A 9,932-nucleotide genomic window follows, 5' to 3' on the forward strand; every position below is an offset into this window, starting at 1 on the left:
ACTGCTGGTGACTTAAATAATTGTAATTATGTACAGGTCACGTTCCAGATATATAATCTTTATAAATGATAGACAGATGAGTAAGGATAGGAATCCAGATCACCAAATACAAGTTCATCCCCCAATTAAAGAACCGTGTGCATCCCAAATTTAAATGCTGCATAATAATTATTTCTATAAATAATAGTATCTAGAGAAGGAGCTGATGACAGAGCTGTATCCCAATAATTAGGAATGACTCCAGCTTTGTTTACTATTCTCTAGAGATGCATGCCTATTGATTTTGTTTTTAAATGACCAAATCCAAACACCTCAGAGTATGCTTTCAAATATTCAAACTGTCTGATCAAATATCTGCTCCTCAGAAGTACCACCATCTCTCAGAGACGTCATTTCCAGGGCTGAAGCAGTTTGTTGCCCCAATAAGAGAACCAAAACATCAGCCAACAGCACAATACATCAACAACATTTCTCAGAGCTCTTCTCTTAATTATTGGTTCACCAAAAGCCACTTCTGGCATATTTTAACTTGAGAAAGTAGTTACATATGCTCTATTTTTACGTGAAACATACAGTCCATAATTCATTAAGGTGCATTGAACTGATATTTAAAATCTGGTGAACTAATTCAAATGTTTTGCTATTTTGATCATGTTTTTATAAGGAAATAAGTGATCATGTTATGTTTGAGGTGACTGTCTGTTTTCCTTTAATAAATTTTGACCCCCTAGCCAATTGCAGTCATGTTTGGCAGAAGACAGGAGGTCTCAAATGAATTACATTGCTACTGAAAACAAGCAACTGGGTAGAGGAGAGGGCCCATGTCAGTATCCTCAGTGAAAGAGAAACCTTGTGAAGCTTGAATTAATCCGGAATTCACCAGGGAGAGACACAGGAAAACAGGCTTCATTTAAGTATTGCTAGGCTTTAAACCAGTATTCCACAGAGAAGCAATAGGAGACATAATTCTTTGAATGGACATTTCTCTTCCCTGTGAATGGCTGCAATCTTTTCTCTGTCTCCTCCGTCTTCAATCCTTCCCCATGCAAGCTGTACTGAAAATGCTGCCACTAAAGTCATCCCTGTGGTTTGTCACTTCAACACCTTTTCCCCCAAGGCTTTACATCACATTTGCCGCAGGCTTTCAGCCCTTACCAGAGACATGATTCATGACACTTGGTCCTTCCTACATACCTTCTTTTGTACCTTCTCAATGGTCCCACAACCCCCACTGCACTTCAGACCAGCATGACTCTGCTGCTTCTTCCACCTGAAAAATGCAAAGCAGCTGGTTATCCACTGGGTTTCTTCTGGAGGGCACAGAAAACATGTTTTAAATAATGGAGTTAGAGAGCAAGCTGGTACCCTGTACAAATTAATTCACTTCTCCTTCTGTAAACCTTGACTCAAAACCTGCCACTTAGGCATTACAAAGTACAAGATATTCTCGCACTCCCTTGCCTTCTTTAAACTAGATGGCAGGTCTTTGGAAAAGGAACGAATGGCTTTGCTTCTACAATACCTGACCTTAACTAAGAGCCTCACAGAGTCCCTGGGAGCAAAAGCAAGCATGAAGATTGAGACCCAGAGCATGAAAACAAACACAGATCGTAATTGGTAATTTGACCTTTGCAATTTATAAGGAAGATTAGTGTTAAGAGCTTAACAAAGTTTGTTTTTGAATTTACTGTTTAGAAAAGATGTCAAAAAGATAATGGGGAAAGATTTACCAAAGACAAAATATGTGCAGGTCCCAAGTTCCACACTGCTAGGCACACATACTTAAATCACTTAAGATCATCACCTGCATGATTAGTATCCCAGATATCAGAAAACAGAATATATCTCCTATTCCACCACTACTGGGTATGGAGAGTATTATTCATAATGAACATATGTAATATACTGTCCATATTGAAATACTGGAAACACGGGAAGCCAGTGACATTTAGTTAGGGAACACTGAAATCCAGAAGACTGCCACAGCAGGGAGAGGAGTGTGGAAGGTACTCTGCCACTCTTCCCACTGGGGCTTTTAGCGTGAGGTCTCCAAGTCACTTACAGGCTTGGCACATTAGGAAAAAAAAAAAAAAAAAGGAAAAGGAGACATACATGATCTTCCTGAAATAAGATATATGATTCAATTTCTAGGGATAGATAGATGCACATTTTCCATGCCTGCTCACTCGTTCCTGGTAAGATTTGGCAAACCTAAGTAAGTATCAATAGCAGTGGCCATTTGCCAAATAGGTTCCCAAATGAAACTGCCTACTCACTAAATAGAGTTTGAATAGCCTTCAGACAGTCATGACTTTCAGTCACTATTGATCTCATTTGGACAGGAATGGGTCCATTTGGCATCTCCCTGAGAAGCCTTGGAGTCACCTAGCCTCACCACTTGTAGGCTTGGCAGCAGATGTAAGGCTGATCCTAGCAATTCTGCTCTTCAGGCAACACTGAAACAGCAACACAGGTTGCTCTCCCATCTCACCAAATATCCCCGCAAGACAGCTGGCTCAAACAGAGCCTAAATAGTGCTGAGAAACCACCCAGTAGAAGTAAATATTGCACTTTACCAAAGCAACAAGTAGTACTGTGAGCAGGAGAACAAATGATGCCTGGCTCCCATGACTTGTGTCAAAGGGTGCCTTATCACATCCCTAATAAGATACAAACTCTTATCTCAAGCCTAGTAAGGTGTGAGCTCTGATCAAAGGTTCTTGTTAATAGCATTTATTTCTTGTGTGGTTCTCTGAAAACAAATATATATGAGCTCATGTTTCTGCCTTTATCTCCACGGGGGCACTAGCTCTGGTGTCTTATCTACTCTACTGCCTCTTATTTCTAAGATGCCTAAGAACTTTATTTCCCTCAGACCATGAGATCCTTCCTAGCTTTGGTTAAAGTTGACCAAAGGGTTTGAAAGTTGTTTGGGGGAAACAGGAAGCCAGAAGAAAAAAATGGCTGAAGTGACTCCGTGACTCTCATTTCCTTAAGCTAAATCCAAGCTAAAACACATCCTTGCAGAGAAAGCATGAACCTGCATAACAAATACTCGATAAACAAACATTTTCTTTAGGGACATGTTCCTTTCAAGGGAAGAGGAGGGCATACATGCAGAGGTGGGAGAAGGAAATATCCCAGAAAAACCAAACCCCTTTAGGTGTTTTCAATATCTGTGAAAACAGCAAAAAGGAGTGAAGTGTGCTCATTTAAAAGCTCTTCACCTCTTCCTCTGTAGCTAAACTCTCCATTGGACCGTGTAACAACACAGGATACAAAGACTTAAAGAAATAAGGGAAGCTTTTATTGTCAAAATGTCTGATGTGGGAAGCAGATGCATTATTTATAAATTATGGGACATTTTATACACAATCCTTAACCTTCTTTTTTCACAATAGGAGACACTGCTAATACTTAAATGCTGGCCCTTGTGAGTCAGAGTCCACCAAATCCCTTTTGGGAAGCATCTCCACAGCACTGCCCCAAACGTGTTTGGTGTTCGGGAGCTGCCGGCAACAAGCAGCAAAAGCTCAACCAGCCTGAGCAGGGCTGCAAGCTGCAAAAACACTGGGAAGGGACAGAAGGTCCAAGTGCAGGGAAAGGGTGTTTAAAGATCATTGCCAAACTTAAAACTCCAGCACACTCTGGGTGTGTGTTCCCAGAAACGCCAAGTTGCTGTGAGAGCACAGAAGGAATTTAAAGAAGGTGAGATCAAAATCCCTATCTTTTAAAATCTGTTCAATTTGTTTCCTGCATGGCCAAAGCACATGTTCTCTTGAGATAAGCACTCCACACAACAGTTTGTCCTGGGTTTATTTAGGAACATTAAAAGCAATACAGGTTCTGCTCAAAGGAACCCAATGGAAATCAGCAGAGCTCGGCCAAGCAGCACCTGAGAGCATATTGCTTCCAAAGTTCAGTCTCTGCATGTGGGCAGAGTTAAAGCTGTGATGTGGGTAGCAATCACTGAATGACATTGATAAAAAAGCGAATGAATGATTACCGTAAAGGTCACAGCAGAATATATCTGCTCATTTGAAGACGTGTGGGCAAGTATCAGGCATTTTTATAAATCAGACATGTTAAGAAAAACAGTTTGTACTGAGACAAAGGAAAGAGATTGCACTGGGAAATAAAAAGAAATCATGTGGACAATTTTTTTCTCCCCTAATTAAAAGTTTTTTAATGCTGGGAAAAGGCACAAAAGCAACAAATTCCTATGGCTGCTTATCTGCCCAAGACCAGAGAGCAATCCACTTCACACCTGCGAGCAAGTAGTGACTCCAGAAATCTCAATGCTGTTAGCAGCACCAGCTCCTCAGCTATGGAAACACTCATCTGTATGAATAAAAGAGGCACATCTGGCTGACAGAGGGGAATTCATGCTGCTGGGGAAAAAGCTACATGGAGATTTGTGTGGAAATGAACTGCCTACAGTGCTCTCCCACAAGATGAAGCCTTTGCTTGATGTGTCCAGAGCTCCACCAAAACCCACTGTTTGTTAAAAAGACAATTTAAAATAAAAACATGTTTAAAAAAAAAAAAAAAAAGCCACGAGCAAAAAGAACTCAAGGGTTTGATCAATCATGGCTAGTTTTTGCTTTGTTTTGAGTTGTTGTTTTTTTTCCAAAATACAATTCACAAAGGTTTTTTTGTGACTGATGTTCCTGTGGGGGGAAAAAACCCAGTGCCTAAGCTCCAGAAGATTGTCATGGGCTAAGAAAATTATTTCCCCCCTTGTTTTATGTCAGCCCAGCACAGGCTATCCCCCTCAGAGGGTTCGCCAGCCAGTGACAACACAGAGGTGGTGGTTTCAGTGTCACCAAGCGTTGCAGAATGCTTGCAGCATCTGAGCTTCGTGCAAGGCCAGAGGGCCACAGTTGCACAGGACAGGGTCATGTGGCCACACCAGTGGCCATGTCACATCCCACAGGAATGTCTGTTTTGCTGGGGACATTGCTAGCAGTGCAAGGGGACCACAGTGCCCCAGGGTTTCTGCCACTAACAAAGCTTCATATGGGGTGAAGCAAGACTTATGGTTTGGCCCCAGTTTGACACTGGTCTGGGATATCAGCTTTCCTGATATCCTATAATCCAGTTCCCCCGAAAAGCTAAGTATTTCAAACTCCAGATGTAGAATCTGCTTACCAGGGTTGATCAACACAACTAAGCTCACTTCTTGCTTTGCTAATAATATTCTTACAAACAGTATTATTTTCAAGATCCCTGGTATATGGCATATGTCACATGTTCTCCAGAAGTATTAGACATACCCCCACCTATCCCTTCCATATTTCTCCCTCATTTGCTGTTATGACAAAGATATTCTTTAATGAATCTTAATGACTCATCTCAAATGTTTTTTTTTTGCATTCTGATAAGCACTAGACAGGATGACTAATAGACTACATGCAACACCTAGACAACATGAGCAATTCAGTGTTTGCTTAAACCATATTAGATACTGATAACAGATATAGGCATTGCACCTGCTTCATTGTGGGGAGAAAAAAAAAAAAAAAAAAGAAAGGAAAATAAAAGAAAGAAAGAAAAGAAACCAGGACAGATAAAGCAACTGCCGCATGTATTTGTATAAAGCAAATTTATCTTGTCAGTATTCCAATGAACGTATGTTGTGGCTGTTATAAAGTTTCCCTCTCTTGTAAAAATGACTAATTTGACATTATGCCCCTGGGGAAGTAAAAGCAAAAAGACGGCCAACTTGGCTAAGATGGAGCAGTACTTCACAGAGAAGATGTCTATGAATCAAAGATAGTTTGCCAACTTTACCGATGTATGCACCAGTGGACACAGCACTGTATACATCCATTTACAGCTGAAGCTGGCATCGCCTTTCCTTTTCCTACTTCTGTGAGATTGCAGTTAAATTCCTTGAGGTAGGAAGGCCTCAACAGTCTTCCAACAGAAGAGCAGGCCAATGAAATGGGATATAGGTCTTGCATAGACATTATTTGAGTCAACATCACTCAACAGATGATTTTTTGCTCTGGATGCTTCAGGCTGAGAGCCTCAACACAGTGGGATGAATGATCCTGAGTACTGCAGTCTACACCTGAATTTTTCATTAAGTCAGGAAGAGGCCAGCAACCTCACTCTTAGTACTGAAAAATGCATGTTCCATAGGTTCCAACATGTAGCACCTGCCAGGCTGCGCATTAATTTCAAAATATTGTGTAAACAAAGATATTCTTCTTATTCACTGACCACAATGAGACTCACCGCTGCTCTTTACGTAAGGTTCTGTATATTCACTAAACACACGGTCAGAGGGCTACATGGATGAAATCATAGTATTTTCTTGCCGGAAAGAAACAAGCAATTAGTTATGACTCTGTGCTCACTTTCTGTGCCACAAGTTCTGCCACCACCCAGCGATTGGTTTGTACTGCCCGCTACACAAATGTAAGTCAGTGGGATTAAAAAGCAAACTGGGAATTTTCTCTGAAAGGTAAGGGATGAGAATGAAGGAGGTTGAGACGGTAATAGAAAACACAAAAGATTAACAAACTCTATTATGCCAGGGCTTGAGCACTCACACACAGGAGTATGAGTATGAAAAAAATTATCTTGTCATTGTTCCAAAAATATACCCAGTGCTCACACAGGCAGTTCCCACATACAGAAGTACAAGAGCAGCAGCATCAAGCAAGGCTTCCTAGCAATGGGCTCTCCCATTCTGCGGTGTAAACATAATTATCAATATACCTAGGGCTAATGTAAAATTTTAAATAGTCGTGACAACTTACCAAGTGTCATCATACAACTTTTACAGCCACAAAAGAATGATGCAAAATTCCCATATTTTTTGGTGATGGGGGAGAAGAGGGGAAGAGTCCATTGCAAGATAAAGTACTGCTCTTACTGGTAGGAGAAGCATGCCGCTGCCCACACAGGTGGGAGAGCAAATGTGGTGATGAAGGGCATAGCACAGTGATTAGTGACTTGAACAGGAGAATCATAAGCCTGTACACAAGCAAGCTAATTCTTAAATGAAACCAGTGCATGAAATGCAGAGAACAAAAGAAAAAGCTCTGCTGCTAAAGGAAGCTCAAGTGTAGGTTTTTTGAACACAGTCATCCAAAAGCTGTTATTAAACTCTGCTGTTTCTGAATACACTTGGCCTTAAAATATTAACATGTGCTTTTTATTTTATGCCTCAGACTGCCTGAAATGAATTAAATATGCCCAAAATTGTATGAACAAGTCCTTAAGCACTAGCTAGTTTAACGACTAATCTTCTGCTTTAGTATGAAAGGTAAAGGCTTAGGCTTTCCAATCATGTGAGACACCATCCTACAGTTCATGTGTTAGGCATCTCTCCTGTCTGCTGGCAACATTATTTGAGGCATGCCTGTAATATTTTCACTTAATTAAAAAATCAGAAGCATAAGGATTTCAAATCTTTATACATTACAGAGCTTTTGGTTTACTTGATTTCCTTCAGTTTTATGAAGGTGAAATGTAGCGCTTTATGGGCAAAATGTAGCAATTTCTGTTACTGCTCAAACATGCCAACAGAACTTTGACATAGTATTTTTTTCTCCACAGTAATTATTCATGTTGGTTTGCATGTGCTCAGAATAATGACACGCACATGAATAACTTGCCATACTTTGTGACTCACCGAGATGCCTTCACAGAAATGATCTTGGTCACACTTTGTGCACCAAACACCATGGGGAGAACTTTTTGGTGGGCACAGTCAGCAGTGTTATATTTTAATAGAAAAGAATATATGTCTGAGTGAAAGGTCATTTGATACCCCACTTTTCCCAACCCTGTATAAATATTTTGGTTTAGTTGTGTTTGAATGGTGGAGTCAACGGGTTTCATCCTTTGTTTCAATTATAATAGCGTCTGGTTTGAAGTTGCTATTTCAAACTGAGAAAGCTGGGACTTTATTCTTCAAAGATGTTATTTCCTGAGACCCTTTACACTGTGAACTTATAGATGGTCACTACTGGAGCTTCATTGTTAATTGTCTTTTAGGGGCAAAAATATACAGCCTTTTCTTTCAAATCCAGGATGACTCTGTTTATGTTACTGAAGGCAAATGAACAGCGAGGTATCCCCAGTACTGCAGGGATGCGAGGGGGAGCGGGAGGGGGTGCGGGCCTATGAGCCATACAGCACCCCTGAGTGCCCACCAGACACCCGTGGGGCTCCCACAGCAAGAGCTGCTCCAGCCCAGCACAGCCAAGCTGCTCCCCACAGCAGCAGCAGGAAGAGCAGAAGGAGGAGGAGGAACGACACATGCACCCCAAACATACTCAGGGAGAGTAGCTGAGCCACCATGCAGATGATTTCACAATGCATACTTTGACAGCACGACAGGGTTTCCACTCCTGTGTGTCCTCTCCCATGGCGCAAGAGAAATTCTGGAGGGCTAAGTCACAGCTGCTCTGGAGCACTGGCTGCAATGCAGCTCTTCCACATACCCGCCACCTCGCATTCCCTCTCTATGCTTTAAACCTCTACATTTTTAGGATCTTATTCCCTCTCTTTGTCAGCCCCAGTGAGAATATGGTGTGCAGATGCTGAGTGAAGCCCTTCCCTGGGATGCCCTGACCATCATGCTGCTCTTCTCCGCGTCTTTGCCAATGAACTCACAAATCAGCATTGCAGCTGCTCAGATCAGATTATCCCCTCAGACAACCATCCATTGCTTTCAGAGCAAAATGTCATGTACTTACATACTTAAAAAAAATATCTAACAAGTTCCTTAATTCACTACAAGAAGGTAACTCTCCAGCATATTTCTGAGACACCATTGCAAGGAAAGGCAATTTAAAAAAAACAGAAACAACCCCTCAACACTCACTTGCAGCATGGGCCCTCTTTCAAACAAGAAAGTTATGAGCAAGGATTGAAAAAAATTCTTATCTATCTGGACTGTCACAGAATCCCAGTACAAGAACTTTGCAGCGATTTGTTCTACAGTCTTTATCCCTTTTCTTTTCCCTTTCTAGTCACTTCACTCTTGAGTACTACAGCTGGTTGTCCCTCACTTCTGAAAAAAAAAAAAAAAAAGAAAAAAAAGAAGTACCAGTAGGTCTGCAACAAGAACAACAAAATCTCAAAAGTTTGCACCATGGTGCTGGTACTGTGATTATTCTTCAGTTTATACAGAACTCCCCCTTTTGCCTCTATGCACACCAACACACACATGCATAAAAGCACAGGTAAGAAGCTAAAGGAATTGTATGCTGAAGAAATTGCGAGGATGGACAATTCCCAGAATAGAACAAAACACACAGATACACTACAGAAGCAAAACAAAACCAAATCTACTTTTTCTTTGACTCTAGCTTAAAGATGTTACCATTTGAAAATGAGCAGTGCAGAGGGATCACAGAATGATAAACTTGGGCTGGAGAGGGGTGCTGCAGGTCTCTGTTCTGACCTTCTGCAGGGGCTGCTTGGGGCTTTGGCCAGTCAAGATCAGAGACTCTCCACGGAGGAAGCTTTCACTCACACTGGGAACATTTATTTCCAAATAACCTGTTGGCATTTCCCCTGCTGCCACTGTGCACCTCCAGAGGAGTGTGGCTCTTTCTTTGCTGTAAGCTCCCATTAAACACTTGAAAATAGCAACAAGATTCCCCATTAGCCTGCGCTTCTCCAAACTAATGAAACCCAGCTCCCTCAGCCCCTCCTCATGCATCATGTGCTCCAGCCCACTAAGCATGTACCGCTTCTAATGGAGCAATAGTGTATTTTTATACTAACAATAAGTATTATTTAATGAAATTAAATAATCTTATGTTAAAAGAATTACTCTAAAAATAAGAAATTTTAATAGAGCAAAATATGGCCAGCTTAATAATTTTGCTCTGGATCCCAGACCATTAGTTTCGCAAGAAATAAATAACTCCCAGCCTTTCATCTTATCTTTTTGACAGATGTTT

The sequence above is a fragment of the Falco naumanni genome, chromosome 2 (genome assembly GCF_017639655.2).
Source record: "Falco naumanni isolate bFalNau1 chromosome 2, bFalNau1.pat, whole genome shotgun sequence".
Lineage (NCBI taxonomy): Eukaryota > Metazoa > Chordata > Aves > Falconiformes > Falconidae > Falco > Falco naumanni.